This window comes from Salvia hispanica, unplaced genomic scaffold, assembly GCF_023119035.1.
Source record: "Salvia hispanica cultivar TCC Black 2014 unplaced genomic scaffold, UniMelb_Shisp_WGS_1.0 HiC_scaffold_792, whole genome shotgun sequence".
NCBI lineage: Eukaryota > Viridiplantae > Streptophyta > Magnoliopsida > Lamiales > Lamiaceae > Salvia > Salvia hispanica.
Genome location: NW_025952568.1, coordinates 14,026 through 31,479, shown reverse-complemented (window position 1 = coordinate 31,479; position 17,454 = coordinate 14,026). Strand labels below are relative to the sequence as shown.

General features: G+C 40.3%; 2 pseudogenes; one reads left to right on the top strand and one right to left on the bottom strand.

Annotated features, from left to right (window-relative positions):
• Positions 1–4,071: 4,071 nt before the first annotated feature.
• LOC125200074 lies at positions 4,072–6,280 on the bottom strand (annotated as a pseudogene).
• Positions 6,281–10,296: 4,016 nt separating this feature from the next.
• Positions 10,297–15,689, top strand: LOC125200079 (annotated as a pseudogene).
• Positions 15,690–17,454: the final 1,765 nt, after the last annotated feature.

Below are 17,454 nucleotides of genomic sequence, written 5' to 3'. Positions count from 1 at the left end.
CTTTGCTTGCAAATAACCGGTGAAGTTTTTAAAACCCAAACCCAACATGGGGATGCGTTTTTCCCGATTTACCCGGGGAAAAATTACAATAAAATCGAGTAAGGGATGATCATTATCGTGAATAAGGGAGAAAAAACCGGGGCCGATTGAGAAGAGAAAAAAGGGGCGGATCACCTAAAAAATTTTTGCTCTTTCAAACCCTAGCGTGCCACCCCTGAATTGGGCTTCATCACCGAGAGCCCCAGGGCTAAGAGGATCACCCAAGAGATTTCATACATATTCTTTAATACGCTTTTATAAAAAGAATAAGTAGATGACGAATGTCGTGTATAATGAGATTTGCATTATTTTTTTTTTTAGTAACTAACTATTTTATCGAAAATGAGTTGTTAATTAATTGTTCTTTTTCAAAATGAATTTTTGACATAATATATTTAAATTTTTGAGGGAGAAAAACAACAAAAAAGACAACCAATCATGACTGAAATTATAAATATTATCAGTCATAAAAATTAAGTAGAATTCATATGTAAATTATAAACATTTAGTCCATTTTTCTTTGGTTTGATGAAGACATCAAAAATTTGACAGAAACTCTTTTTATTTAAATTTAAATAACGAGATACAACATGATACCTCAAGGCACCATTTGCAAGTCGTATGCTCTAGGCCATTTTGATCAAGTTAACTCTTTAAAGAAAAGTTTTGCGCCTTGTACAACAACATGGAGTCGCAAGGGAGCGACTCAAGTACATGAATATTTTGAAAGAGACAATGGACACATATCAATACGATAATACAAAGATTTTCAAATAAGTTCGAGAAGGGGAAGAGATTGGCCACTTAAAAAAATGGCTAAAAAAGGGAATGGTTTGTTTCCGAAAAAAACAACACTTTTGGGGGCGGGCCACTTCTCACCGGGAGTCCAATTTGACCGACAACGTTCTGGGACTCACTGGAGTGATGGCAGGGATGCGAGTATGAGTCATTTGATTGGACAAAAGGTAAGTGAGGGAAAGAGGAAGACGTCACCACAAGCAATGTCGCTTCACAAGATGTTAGATATTCTGGAGACACTTGAAAACGAAAAGAGTTGTTGAATATGTATTAAAAGTCAACCCGATGTACATACACATCGAGAATGAAGATAGAAAAATTAGAATCACAACACACTTCTTCAAAATCTCGCCGGTGTTAGTAATGGATTAGTTTTTTAGTAGTATGTAAGTTTTTCAATTTTATTTTTTTTTTTATAATTTCGATGATATAATTTTGGAATTTTAATTTACTGTATAATTTTATAATTTAAATTATGCCATATTACAATTGTAGTGGAATTTTATATTATAAAATTATTTGATATCAATTTAGTTAGAAAAATTATTAAATGCATATAGTGTTTGGAAAGGGGGAAATAAGAACCTAATATGATACTACTAATATTATGAGAATGACAAAATAAGAGATTGTAGTCTGTTGATGCTGTTAAAGTGTTAATATTTAAAGCAATAGTGCAAAAGTAGTAAATTTCCCACCCCTTATGTAATAAAAGATCCTAGTTTTTTCCATACGTGGTTGAAAAAAAAAATCTCATAAGCTTCAAATATAATTATAAAATCTACACTTTTTTTAATTTATCAATAGGTCAAACAAACCAAATAGTCACTTGATATTTATAATACAATCGCACAGATTGAGATAAGTCATGTGTTTAATTAAAGAAATTTTTGGGCATAGTTGGAGTGAGAGGACAAGATACATGCATGGATCAAAAAAAGCATATGTTAATTTATGGCAAGAAAAGGGAATAAATGGAAACTAGTTTTTGTGGGAAAAATCAGTGATCCAACTCTTCCGGTTATTTAAAATATCTAGTAAAAAATAATCTCTCATGGTTCAGATTCAATGCCATCCAACAGGGTTTTTATTCGTTTGGAGAATAGGAGGAAGTTTATATCAAAAAAAAACACCTACCTACTAAATCATCACCTTTCTTGATTCAAGTAAATTTTCGATCACTAATGGATGAGGACAAACAGTCAACAAAATACACCCACCTTATCTCATACGTCAACTTAAACAACATAATAAAAAAACAACATAGTTAAGGTTGTACCATCAACACCTACCACATTAACATAGAAAAAAAAACAATAAAACAATTAAACCTACATCACAAAATTATAACTACAAAATGCATATTCATATCTACGTAAGAGCACTCCCAATGGGGGTGGCGAAAAATCCGGCGAAAATCGCGAACATCCCCGGATTATCCGGCCATGTGGTGAACGCGATAATTCCGATAATCTTACCGTTATTTTGCCAAGCGGCGCTTCGGATTATCCCCGAGCGATCGCGCCACGTGGGATCGAGGCCCATCGTAATCCGTGTGCTTTGATGCATTTCCAGAGGGCCGCCTTTTCTTCGTGGGTCCCGCCACGTGAAGTACAATGGTACATCCGGCGATTGGCGACATTGCTCGAATAAGTGGCTTTTTCTAAGTCGATGGGGTTTCCCGACTGACCCGACGCTAGTGCCCTTCCCCTTCCGCCTCCCCTTCGCCTTTTTTCGTCTCCTCCGGCGTCGGCGACCATCCCCACTCGTCGATGGTCGCGCCCCTCGCTCTCCGAACGCTAAGTCGCGAGCGCACCGATTTCCCCGTGCAGCGCGACGGCATCCCCGTCCGAATTTGGGGAGATCCTCCACTATCGTAGATGTTCCAATACTTAACCCTTCGACAAGCACGCCACAATATCGCATGGCCTCATCTCGACCATATGCCGCTCGCCACCGGGCATGTTCGCCAACAAGCTAGAATAAATACCGTGCAAGTGGCCGGCACCCCTCATGAGGCGCTCCTAATGCCGACGGATCGCCGCTACCATGGTCCTTCATCGAGGCGCCTTGTGGCTCCCGATCTCGCGGCAACCCGCTCCCGAATATGATCTCGCCGGTGCCGCGCTCCGCGTTCGTGACGTGTCCGCCCGCCAGTGGCTATCGCCGACTCTTGCAGAGCGTAAACAGTCCCTTACCCGCTTCGGCCTCTCATCGAACCCGTACGCCGCAGCCGACGACGCGGCGCTTCCTCCCGCTCCTAGGGCGGCTCGGTGGGCGTTTCTTCCACCTCGGTCCTCCGCGCCGTTGTCGCGGCTCGAGATTCTTGGTCGCCCGGGGTTGATCCGGGTGCTCAACGGGCCGATACACATCGTCACGGAGAGGGCATTCTCGCGGCAGAGTTGAAGTACGGAGAAAGTCTCCTACGGAGGAGTCTCGCAGTGAGACGGACCCGCATGGAAGTTGGTCGGAGGAGAACCCATCGCCAACAACGAGTGCATCCACCGCTTGTTTGCTTCATTCGTGTTGGGAATTTGTGAACTCGACTCTTTCCTTACTCCTTACCCTTACCCGAAGGAATTTTTCTTCCAAAAGCTCATAATTTTTGGAAGATTGATGAAGATTGAAGATTGGGAGAAGAGATTGAAAATGGAGAGAATGAAGATTGTGGGTGATGAATGGAGGAAGTGGAGGAAATATTTATAGGGCGGGATGTAAAAATAGCCGTCGGCCGAAAAAAAAATTTAAATATCGCGATTTATCGCCGAGCCGCCACGGGGCCCGGCGATCGCCGGATAATCCGGCAAAAACGCCGCTTGGCAAAATAACGGTAAGATTATCGCCGAATTATCGCCGATTTCACCACAACGGCCGGCGATAATCCGGCGATATTCGCGATTTTTCCGATTTTCGCACCCCCATCGGGAGTGCTCTAAGCCATTTATTTTACCGTGGCCGCAACCGCATCCTTACTTAGTAGTACCACACATCTTGCTTCGGGCCCCCGAAACCCTCGCCCAAGTCCAACGGCGAGCTAAACATCATCGGGAAACTGTCACCGACCGGAATGACTCACCACCATCCCCCATGTTCACACTCTGAAACTCCTTGTTATTATTGCCTGCATTCACATTACTTTCATAGAACGACATCAGCTCTTGATCATTCTCTGCCCATTTTCTGGAACCCCGGCCCCCGACAAATTGAAAGAGTCTGGATACGCGACTGGCTGCTTCATATGATTGTTGCTGTCGTTATGGAAGCTCGAAGCCCCAAACTCACATTGCTGCTTGAAAGGGCAAGACCGTTGGGTGCTGTCTCGATCACGAAATCCGCGTTGAGCAGGCATTGAGGAGGCTCGCACGGTGGTCGATCCATCACCATCGTCGTGCCAGTTGCCTCGTTGCTCAATTTTCGCTTCTTGGATATGTCTAAGTTGATGATGGTTTCGTCCTTCCTGGGATGAAACAGAGCGTGCAGGGTTAGGTTTCTGCTCTTGCACGTCAAAGTTAGACGACTCGGCCACTTCCACGCCGTACTCGTTGAAGGGGAACAATCCGCTGCCCTCGGAGGAGGACGGGGGCAGGCAGCGGTCGGGTAGAGCTGTCTAGCAATGGCTTCCTCCTGGTTAATGATGGCCAGCCAGGTCGCACTCTCCTTGGCCGTCATTTTGTCCTGCAAACACTTGACTGCCTCACAAGCTTCCGGATCTTAGCAATGTTGGGAGACATGTGCTTGATGACCGCAGTCAGGACGCCAACCTTGAACGCCTTCTTCAAGTCGTGAGGCTTCTTGTAAGGCGGAGGACCGACCTGTTCCCTCTGTAGACCTAATTGATGCCACCACTCCTCCTTCCCAGTCTGCCACCATGGAGGCGAGACCCCTTCTCCAATGGGAATCGCCTGGGGAGGGTCGCAGTGCTGCATCAGAGCCGATAGGAGAGAGCCGAGGGTGGTGTCCTGAAGCTCCTGCAACGTGTGAGGGGTCGGACCAATAGGGCTGCACACCTCTTTCTTGCCCGGGATCATGTTATCAGATTCGTACTTAGCTACCGCAGCTGGCCCGTTGCGATCAAACCTCACCTTCTCCTTCCACCACTCCCTCAGATTGTCAGATGCCCCGCTCACGGGCTTGCCCTTCTCTGGTATGATCCCGTAGACGAAGCCTTGAGCATTGCACACTTCCATCATCTTCAACATGTACTTCAAGATCCCATCCTGAGCCCTCGACATCTTCTTCCTCCTCGCCTGCCTCCTGTGAGTGTCGTTGCTTCACACAGTCAACGACTTCTTTGCCCTTGCTCATCTCTTTGAGCCGTTTCAACCGTATCTTATCCCTCCACATTCTCTTCTCCAGTTCATCCACATCGATCTCCTCATCGGTGTAGTCCTCATCCTCCACCACCGGCTCCACCTCAACTTCAGCCTCAGCCTCAGCCTCAGCCTCAGCAGGCTGAGTAGAACACATATCTGCCCCTTTACAGGAAGGGACTGAAAGAAATCAATGTCACCACAAAACCCCATGTCTTCAAACATCATCATCGTTTCAGACCCCTCAAATCAAGCCAAAACCACAGATTATGAACTCTATACCAACTTCAAGCTTTAAAGGTGTTAAAATGGAATCACAAAAAAAGTGTTCCTACCTGCATACAAACAAATTAGGAACATCAAGAAAGTTACAAAGGCTGCTAAAATTTATACAGATCACATTCACACATGGACAAACAAAGACTGGTTAATTAATTACTAAAATTTATACTTTTACATAAATTTAGAATATTATTGAAGCTAACTCCTCAAATTTAACATATCAGAGCAATCACATGAACTTTAACCGAAAAGGTGAAAAGAAGTAAAAAAGTGAGCTTTCAGTTTAAAAGCAAAATCTCGGATCTAACAGATTTACGAAAAAGTAACACAATCTAGGTAAATCTAAACTAGAACGCAGTAATTGCAGAAGAAATGTAAAAAAATGAAAACTAAAATCAAATTGACGCATGTAAAATCCATACTGGTAAAAGCTGTGAAATTTTAATCAGCTAAAAAATTGTGATATACAAATTGCCATACCTTTTCCCCCGAAAATTCGGATCCATATGTTGTTCACAAAGAGGAGGTGAAACAGAAACCCAAAATTTATATAATTAAAAAAAATACGAGATTATCTCCGTTTTGTAATTGAAGCGTTGATAGTTGAGCAGTACCAAACTGAAGAAGAAAAACTCATCACGTAACCCCTAAAAACCCTAAATCCACACGTTGTTAAACATAGGAAAAAGAAATAAATTTAGACAGAAAATGGATCAAACTTCAAAGCCTTCAACTTTACCCCAAAAAAGGAAGGAAAAACTGCAAGACGCGAGCAAGAAATGAAACTGAGAGCAGCAAGAACAAACGAAGTAGAATAAGCAGAGGATTACTTTACTCTTTTCTTTGTAGCTCAGAGAATGAAAGGAAAACAAACCCTTTCTTGGCGCAAAAACTATTGACCTATATAGAAAAAGAGGAGCAGAGATGGAGATGAAGTGATGGCAAAGAGAACTGTAGGAAGTTGACGATAGTCGGCATGTAAATAAATGCAGCACTGAGTATACAAAAGTTGGGTTTAAATTGATTCACATGCGATGTTTTTGTTGTGGTTGCCGTTTCTAAAAGTTAGAAACTTTACTCCCTCCATACACATTAACATTAAGAGTCTCATGTAGAACCATAGGTAGTAAGAAATAAAAAGTTGAAAGAAAGCAGAAAGCTTACTTTAATAAGGGTTCTATTTGTATATATTAATTTATATGAATGTGAGTGGGAAAATAGGGTCTTTTTACCATTAATTGTAATTATAACCAACTCTTATTCGTAAAAGAAAAAATAAAAACTTAATTTTATTTCGTGACGTACAAAATAAAAAACGGTACTTTTATTCGCACGGAGGAGTACATTTTTGCATAGAATGAACCCTACAATCTACTAATAATTTCATAATTTTTTCGTTCGATTTTTACCTTATTCATTTTATCTCTTATTTTATTAATATTATATTAAAATTTATGTTATTTTCAAAAAATTTATTTTTAAAAACGAATAGAGTATAAATAATTACAAACATATAGAGTAGTTAAAACTATTAAGTAGTATGATAAAGTAATATTATTTCTTCATCTCAAATTGATCGGGACATTTATTCTCGTCATAAAATTTAAAAAAAATTATGTTTAGGACATTAGAAAGATTAAACTAAATAAACAAAAAGTAACAAAGTAGGAATGGTAATAAAATAAAAAGAATAACTCATTTAGCTTTAGACGTCCAAAAAAAAATAAGTGAACTAATTATTCATGATTTGTTCATTTTACCCCTATAAAACAAATATTTATATGGTATAGTCCGCTTGTATTACGTCAATTCCGACCACTAGATCAAGATCTAAAAGCATCTACAATGAATGCCTTAGTGTATGCCCTAGTGAGAGCTTTAGTGTTGCCACGCAAGATACCGTATCTTTCTCGCAATGGTGGAGCCCTATCTATTATCAATTTTTCATTTCAATTTTAATTTTAAGTTTTTTTACCAATTATAAATAGCAAAATTAGACTTCTAATTAAAGAACTAGCAAAAAAACATACATTAATTAATTTTTTTTTATAAAAAAGTTACAACTAAAGAGATATAATTTCAATGACCACTACGTGTCCAAACTTCTTTAATCATATCGTTCATGAGATCAAGATGAGCTTGTTGGTTGCGCATGCTTCCCGAGCTTGTAATATCTCGTCGACTCCATAGAGTAAACCTCGAACGACCGGGCCGCATGACATGCTCGGACCGGCTCCATCATCGACCACTCGCTAGTTGCACGACCTTCATCGTGAATAATCATGTTGTGCAAGATGATGCACGCGTACATAACATTGGCGATATGATGCTCGTACCAGAACGAGCCGGTCTTTCACTATTCCCCAACGCGCTTGAAGCACACCGAATCCTCGCTCCACGTCCTTCCGTGCGATCTCGCTTTGCCGCAAAAACTCTCTCCTCGCACCCGCGGTGAGATCGTCTTCAAGAAAACGCCATCTCGGTAAATGTCGTCGCAAGTAGTACCCCATATGATGCCGTCGTCCGTAGGCAAAGTGAAGTCGATAACCGGACTTGCCATTGCATTACTCGTAAAGAGACTAGACGAGTTCAAGACATTGATGTCGTTGTTGGACACCGCCACGCCAAAGTGAGCATGCCAAATCCAAAGACCGTGGGTCAACGATTGCTTCAAGGATCATCGCCGGTGGGTACCCTTATACCCATCGGTGAATTGGCCTCTCCACGATGCGGACAATTCTTCCACTCCCGTGTATACAATCAATACTCCCTAACATTCCAGAAAGTCGTGCACCGTTTCTGCGCCAAGAGGTCCCGGCAGTCTTGGGCATTCGGCTTGCGCAAATATGTGGCGCCGAAGGCGCAATAACGCTCGCACAAAATTTTACCGACACTCCCGGCCAGTTGTATCCCCGACATGAAGATACTCATCAAACATGTCCGCCGTAGTGCCGTATGCCAACCGACGGCGCAACCGTGCACTTCATCGCGGGGATGGACCTTTTTGTGGGCCGCATCTTCCCCTGCCGGAAGTACTCGTCGCGCGCCTCCAACGCGTGAACAATCTGAGAAAGCCTCGCGCATCCTAAACCGTCGGCGAAAAACCGGCGCGCTCACCGGAGATGTTCGGCGAAGTAGTCCTCGAACGTACGTGATGAGTTAGGACATGCTCGACGGACGGATGTCCGTCGGCGGATGAGCCTCGAGATCTGCTCTGGGCCTCGCTGTTCGGCTTGCTCTTGCTCTTGTATTGCACGAATACCGGCGAGAATCTGTTCCCAAAGCAAACATTGCGCTTCCATAGACCGACCAATATCTTCCCGAAACATTTTGGAAAAGTGAGTGAAAGAGATATTGCAATGGAGAGAGAGTTGAGAGAGATGTGTGAGAGTTGTGTGAAAAATGAGTGAAATTAAGGTATATTTATATAATTGAAAAAGGAAAAAAATGTGTTGATCGCAATGGGCGACCGATCTCACGCCCGATGGATTGGGCGGAGATCGGTCGCGACCAAACTCCGGCCGTCCCGGGCACGCTCGAGACCCGCAATGGATGCCCGATATGACCGAGCCCGATCTCGGCGATAGGCGTGAGATCGACATACATTGTGGATGCTCTAATAACTCTTATTGGAAATATGTTAAAGAGACAATTGTGCACCATACGCATATATATGTACTACTCCATATCATATGCATGTGTGTGTTTGTGTACTCTTCAAAATATAAAAAAAGTGTACTATGAATTACCAAAAATTATGAAGATTATCTAGATAAAACTTTTAACTTAAATAATAAAGGGCACCTTAATTGATAAAACGATTCTACTATTATATGTCCATATTTCAAGTCACCCCGACTTAAAAAAAATGTTTGATGGGATGATACAACAAAATTTAGAGCATCCACAATAGTGGACTAAGACGCTGACCGCTAGTCGCGTAGTCCACTACTGCTGGCGAGCGGTGACGGACGTCCCAGAGGACGAGAGGGCGTCTCATAGGCGGACGTCCCCTCTCCTTGTCCGCTACACCGAAGTCGGGACGAACAAGAGGTAGGACGTCCCATTTTTTATTTATTTTTAATTTTTTTTTATTTATACTCAATATTTACAACTCACGCACTTTATTTTTTGTATATTTGATAAACACTAACAATTAAAATGAATTAATCGTATTTCCTAATTTATTTTATTGCTAGGGCGTCGACTAGTCCTAGTGCTAGTCCACTATTGTGTAATGAGATGTTCTAGTGATATGGCAGTGGGTGGGCATCCTAGTGACGTGACAATGTTTTTGAAAAATCCTAGTACTAGTCCGTGGGAAAATCATTCTTATTGGGATGCTCTAATAGTTCATATGCCATATTTATGAGTAATCGTGACTCAATGACAAATTGACCTAGCTCTTGTTTATGACAACGGAATTTTTGTTTGTCACATTTGCATTTTTCTAGCTTTTTACATATTTTAAATGTCATACTTTTATTTTTAAAATTTTCCCACGACTAGTTGTAATAATTTATAACTCTTATACCTGCATTTTAGTAATAAAAAAAATACTACTACTAGTAACATACGGACTACGGAGTAGTGAAAACTATAGCAGCACCGCCGCATCTCTCTCTCAAAGTTCTCAACTCTTGGACAGTGGAGCTACTACAGACTGCAGCTCATCATACTTGGTATAGAAACCAAGCTAAATTATTCAATCTACAAACCAAGGAAGATAAAAGGGATGAAGTTTACGAAATGATAACAGCAGCTCTATGCACTAAAATAGTACTCCATGTTGATTGGTGACCACGAATGAATGCAGCACAACATGAGGCAAATTTCTCCGCCGCGCTCACCTCACCGAACTCCCCCTCTTTCTCTCCCCCGCCCCACGCATCACAACTCTCGTTTCCATCAAATTTCGCATCAGGTTTTCTGCTTCGCCACACTCACTCTATCATACTCCGTATTAGTATTTGGTAAACCATTTGTTTAGTTTTTGTGAGTAGGAGGTTTAGGGTTTATATATTTGCTGCGTTTAGGACCTTGAATATACTTGCAGGTGTTTGTGTTATTGCTTCTGTTGCAGCGTATCGTATGACTGATTTGGAGTTCCAATCATGAACAGTAACGTCTTATGCTTATTTCAGTGGTGTATGGGGCTTCCGTTTTTGTTTTTTGGTGATATGTTAGTTGATATGCGGCCTGTCTAATTGGTCAGTAGTTTATGCATATGAAGCTAAATTCCTTCAAGTTTTTAGTCTCCTGGACAAAAGAAAAAGTTTGGTGAGTTTATATTGGATGAATGTAATTCACAATATCTATGCGGGATTTTCTCTGGTGCTCTATTTAATCAACTGAAGAGTTCTTCATGAGTCCTAGTGTAAGTGGTCAACAAAAAAGAGTAAGGTATTTTTGTTGCCTCCTTTTATGTGCTTCTTAGGATTCTTTCCTTGGGTTATGATTGGGTTCTTTGATGCAAATTATGGTATTTATTGTCTATATCCTTGTCAGCATATCGGATACCATTTGATTATGCCTGGCCTTACTGGGCGGATCAGGTCAATGTCATCGCATATTGTAGGGTATCCCCGTGTGGGTGCAAAAAGAGAACTTAAGTTTGCGCTGGAATCCTTCTGGGATGGAAAGAGCAGTGCCGAGGAACTGCAGAAGGTTGCAGCTGATCTTCGTGTCTCAATGTGGAAGCAGATGACAGATGTTGGTATCAAGTATATTCCTAGCAACACATTCTCGTTTTATGACCAGGTGTTGGATACCACTTCAATGTTGGGTGCAGTTCCCTCAAGATACAGTTGGAATGGGGGTGAGATAGGATTTGAAGTTTATTTTTCAATGGCTAGGGGCAATGCCTCTGTTCCTGCAATGGAGATGACCAAGTGGTTTGATACCAACTAGTAAGTAGTGCCTTATTGCTGTATTTGGTTTAGAGCATAGCATGATTTTCATATATGTTTACTATATCAGTATTTAACAGTAGATACTTCATGTTGAAGCAGCCATTATATTGTCCCAGAATTGGGGCCAGATGTCGAGTTTTCTTATGGATCTCGCAAGGCAGTGCAAGAATATAAGGAGGCTAAAGCTGTAAGTTCAATCACCATTATTTGATGTGCACATGTTCACTGTATCCATCAGATTAATTTGAGCCTCTGTATCAGCTTTATTTAAAATATTTGTTTGTTTTATTTTATTGTTCACAATTCAGAGTTAATTTATGTCACTGGAACATTCTCATATCAGGGTGGGTGACATTGACTCGATACTGTGAATTTGATTATATTGCCATTGAGTCAAGATATGAATCTTTCTCTAGTACATTGTCCTTGTCCAATTTGAAGCAATTTTACTAGTGATTTCGAAAAATGTGAGTTGACATCCTACATGAATACATAATCTACTTACTCCAACATTTGCAGGAAATAGGATTAGTGTTTTTTAGCAAGGTCTAGGGAGTTCTTAGCTACTTGTCTTCATTTTCTTTTAGTTTATGTCTGTTAAATTGGAATATCCATCCGGGCTTGCTGTTGGAGCATCTGATAACTATAGGAACATAAACTTCACTGTCACGAATGTCTGTGTTTTAATTTTCATATTTATTTATGCTAACTAAATTTGTCTATGTTGGCGTTTCCATCATTGCAGCTCGGTGTTGATACAATTCCTGTCCTCGTTGGTCCTGTTTCTTATTTATTACTATCAAAACGGGCAAAGGAAGTCGAGAAGTCATTTTCGCTTCTTCCCTGATAGATAAGATCCTTCCTATTTATAAGTAAAATCATCACATATGCTCTGATTGTGCATTTAATTTACATTTCATGTTGAAACGAACTGTTCTTTTACTTTACTATGAAGGAAAGTTGTGGCTGAACTAAAGGCTGCTGGCACTAGCTGGATTCAGTTTGATGAGCCTTCTCTTGTCATGGATCTTGATTCTCACCAATTGGATGCATTTACTCATGCTTATAAAGAATTGGAATCTTCGGTTTCTGGCTTAAATGTCCTTATTGAGACATATTTTGCTGACCTCACTGCCGAGGCATATAGTACTGTTACTGCGTTGAAGGGTGTTACAGCTATTGGGTTTGATTTGGTCCGTGGACCTAAGACACTTGACCTAATCAGAAATGGATTTCCTCCTGGAAAACATCTTTTTGCTGGAGTTGTTGATGGAAGAAACATTTGGGTTAATGACCTCGAAGCTTCTCTAAGTACCTTGAAGGCTCTGGAGGGTGTGGTGGCGAAAGGTGATTTCCTAAACCCTTTTACACTATAGATAACATGCTACAAAGTAATCTGTGGTTTTCTCAGTATTTTTTTTAAGTGTTTAAGATGTCAAGCAGCAAATCGTAATAGTGTACCTCATTCTACTTTACAGTATGTATTAATTGTGGATCTAGATATTGTCAATGAAAGATGAGATATGGAATCTTTTTTATGTATTATATATCAGTTTATAGTGTGATTTTAGATTCCATAAACCTACATTTGATCATCTCTTATAAGATCTTCTCTTTTCATTATCCAGACAAGCTCGTGGTATCCACATCATGTTCTCTGCTTCATACCGCAGTTGATTTGGTGAATGAAAATATGTTGGATGGAGAGCTAAAGTCATGGCTTGCATTTGCTGCACAGAAGTTACTTGAAGTCAATGTGTTGGCAAAGACACTATCTGGACAGAAGGATGAGGTACTACTCCATTACCCATTTTTTTCAAGTTAGAATAGGCTCACATCAGATTTTGTGCCAGGGTGGAGAAAACATAAGCCACATCATTTTTCTGGTCTTTGGAAGTTTTTGGGTATTTCTGCTTTGCCACAGATCAACAAAATGTGTTATTATTAGTTTATTACATTGGTTTAAAAAATGTGTCTAAAGCCTAAGTGGATCAAAGTTGGGAGATTTTTTTCACAATTTTCACATTATTTTATGCATTATTGGATTCTCAAGCGTGAAAGTGAACAGAAGCAGCTATAAAGGATAATCAGTTTACTTTTTTTAGCTTTCATACAGAAGATATATACCATTTCTGCAGGCCATAAAAATGTTTTAAAATTCGCAAATCGTAACTTTCTCGCTCTTGTTTGTACATTGAAGTTCCAGCTTATTGGTTTGGCATATATTTTCATTTTCTATTAACATAGGATGGGCTGCCATTTATACTGTGTCTATAGTTCTTCATTTAACTATTCATATCTTTATCAGCACTTTGCTTGTTGAGATTCAAGAAGTTTGCAACCTCCGAAACTTGCTTGATTTGACCATCCTCTTCACATATCCTAATGCATGTTAAATTTAATCTCTCACTTTCTCCAAGTGGTTGTGGTATAATTGTTTTTCAAAATAGCTACATGTCATCATTAATCTTGCTGCAAGATGTGAGTTATTGCCTAGTATCTTGCATTTTACCTCAAAATGTGAGTTATTGCCACCGCTTGCTTTCATTTCAGGCGTTCTTCTCTGCTAATGCAGCAGCTCTTGCTTCTAGAAGGTCATCCCCAAGAGTGACTAATGAGGCTGTTCAGATGGCTGTACGAGTCTCTATGCTACTACACCTTTTCAGTTTCATGCTTTTTCTTGTACGTTCATTTTTCACTTTAATTATGACCGTTGTTTTTGCTTCTACGTTCAGACTGCTGCACTGAAGGAATCCGACCACCACAGAGCTACAGTTGTCACTGCCAGGCTGGAAGCTCAGCAGGAAAAGCTTAATCTTGCCATCCTTCCAACTACTACTATTGGATCCTTTCCTCAAACTGCTGGACTTAGGAAAGTTCGTCGTGAATATAAGGCTGGCAAGAAAGTATCGTTCTTATACTACTTCATCCATACACTAGTTTTGGTGCTTTCAACATCTATAACGTTGAGATTTCTGCCATTATCCTTTCAGAATATCTGAGGAAGAATACGTCGAAACCATTAAGGGTGAAATAGCAGAAGTCATCAAAATTCAAAAAGAGCTCGGCATTGATGTTCTTGTTCATGGGGAACCAGAGGTGAGCTCAAAGCAATTGCAAATGATTGAAAAATAAACACCTAACTGTCTCATTGGAAAACTGTAGAGAAATGACATGGTGGAGTACTTTGGGGAGCAGCTATCTGGTTTTGCCTTCACTGAAAATGGTTGGGTTCAATCGTATGGATCAAGGTGTGTGAAGCCACCCATCATATATGGTGACGTGAGTCGGCCCAAACCAATGACAGTCTTCTGGTCCACATTGGCTCAAAGCATGACCAAGCACCCGTGAAGGGAATGCTTACTGGCCCTGTCACAATACTGAACTGGGCATTTGTTAGGAACGACCTGCCCAGGTACAAATATCCCATCCTCCTCCTACTAGACATTTTAGAAACATTGCATTCAGTCTCTAACCGCATCCTTTCCACGTTAGACATGAGACATGCTATCAAATTGCTCTCGCCATGAAGGAGGAGGTTGAAGATCTTGAGAAAGCTGGAATCAAAGTGATCCAAATCGATGAGGCGGCTTTGAGAGGGGCCTGCCTCTCCGAAAATCCGAGCAGGCATTCTACTTGGAGTGGGCTGTGCACTCCTTCAGGATAACTAATTCTGCTGTTGAAGATGCTACCCAGGTTAGTGCTGCAAAATCAATATAAAATGAAGGGAAAAGGCCTGTGTACATCTGTGTGCACGATGCATCCGCTTCAAGTAAGTTTCACCAATTACAGTTATGAATGTAAACTATCAACACCGCTGCTAATACTTGCAGATTCACACTCACATGTGCTACTCGAACTTCAACGAGATCATGGGCGCGATTAAAGACATGGATGCAGATGTTGTGACAATCGAGAACTCAAGGTCGGAGCAGAAACTTCTCTCAGTTTTCAAAGAGGGAGTGAAGTACGAAGCAGGCATCGGGCCCGGAGTGTATGACATTCATTCACCAAGGGTTCCCTCGACTCGAGAGATTGCTGAGCGCATCGAGGCGATGCTGGCAGTTCTGGACGCCAAAAACACGTGGATCAATCCAGACTGTGGCCTCAAAACAAGGAAATACAGTGAGATAATGCCTGCGCTCACCAATATGGTTGCTGCAGCAAAGCTCGTTCGCAGTCACATGCACCTGAGATGATTTTTCCTACTGTACGTATACGATTTTCATCTTCTTGGTTCACTACGATGTTTATTTATTTCATTTCAAGAAGTTTTAACCGTTTAAACTGGAATTCTGCCTTTGCATGTTATAGGTCACACATATTCACGTGAGGACTTCTTCACACATAATTCTGGCTCGCCCATTCCAAGTTGGGAGTTGGGCCATGGGGTCCCTTGCGAAGGCATCAGCCTCTTGTCCCGTGGAGCAGAGGGCACCACGTCAGGCTAGTTTCACAGAGCGTCGACTACTCCCGCTTTCGGCAGTGGAAGGACAATGAGCCGTTGAGTTTCTAGCCTGATTAAAAGCAATATCAGTTGGTTTTTCTTGAGGGCATCTTCACATGATTCTGTGTCTTTCGTATTAAGACTGTCGACTTTATAAGACTTTGACACGATCTCTATGTTTTTAATAGTTGTGAAACAGCATACACCGATAAATGGAATTACAAAAATATTAATTTTAACATGATTTCATTATTTTCCACTGTCCCTTTTACGAATGTTGAAATATCCAATAGTCGGTGAAAAAGTTGCAAGTGGCAAAAAGTAAACAAATTGAAAATACGATGCGATCCAAATTTTATTTTACACCTCGGATTAGTTCCTTATAAATTCAAATGACATAATTTGTTCAATAAATTAGACTGAAAATCAATATCCTGCCTTTTGTAGATAAATTTTTAAAAGTTCACCTATACAAACTATTTTTCGGTAAATCTAGAAGTAAAACTAGTGAAATGAAATAAATATGTGTGGAGAGTAGGCAAATTTTACCCGCCAATTTGGAAAAAGCATATACTCCAATTTTCATTATCATTTTCCTTTTTTATTTGTTTCATTACTAAAAATGAAAATATCATCTCTATTTCATTCCATTTTTTTACTTTACTCTCTTCACTTACCTATAAAATAAAGTTGCACAAATTCTTATGTTGCGGCATGGACAGTAGGAGTACTTGTATGTATTAAATTACAATACTATTCTTGAAATTTAAAATAAGTAACGATGCTATTAAAAGTCAAACTTATAAACATTTTTTATGAATTAAAAAGTTAAAATAAGTAACGAGAGAGTAGTGATATAGGACAAGTTCCTCTTAAGTGTATAACTAGAGAACAAATTTCAATCACAAGATTAAAAATCAAGGGCTGAAATTCAAGATAGATTTCAAATTGGTCAAAAAATTACTTCACCTGTAAGCAAGAATTGGTTCACTATAAAAAGACAGGGTAAAATAGTCATTTAACAAACAAAGTTGGGTTTAAAACTTTAATTTCTCTCATTTAGATTAATTTTCTTCTCGTCCGCCATCTCTTATGCTCAAATTCTCCATCGATTCTCCACTCGATCCTCCTCTTCCGCTCGAATTCTCCATCAATTCTCCGCTTCCGCTTGAATTCTCTACCAATTCTCACTCATAAACGAAATCTATGTCGTCGATGTCGCCTTCTTCAGTTATGCGCTAAAGTTCATTTCTACCTTATATTGCTCTGTTTTTCATCTCAATGAAGTAAAAACGCTTTACGGTGAAATGTTTGTGATCCATGCCATTAGTGATCTGTTTTTTCATAAACGTGTTAAAGTAAAGTATTTCATGCTTAGAGTGAAGTGTTTGTGATCCATGCTTATAGTAGTGCATTGTTTTTTCATCTCATGAAGTAAAAACGTGCTTAGAATGAAGTATTACATGGTTAGAGTGAAGTGTTTGTGATGCATGCTTATAGAACTGCTTTTTTCATATCATGAAGTAAACGTGCTTAAAGTGAAGTATTTCATGCTTAATGTGAAGTGTTTGTGATGCATGCTTATAGTAACTGTTTTTTCATATCAGTGAAGTAAAAACGTGGTTAGAGTGAAGTATTCCATGGTTAGAGTGAAGTGATTGCGATC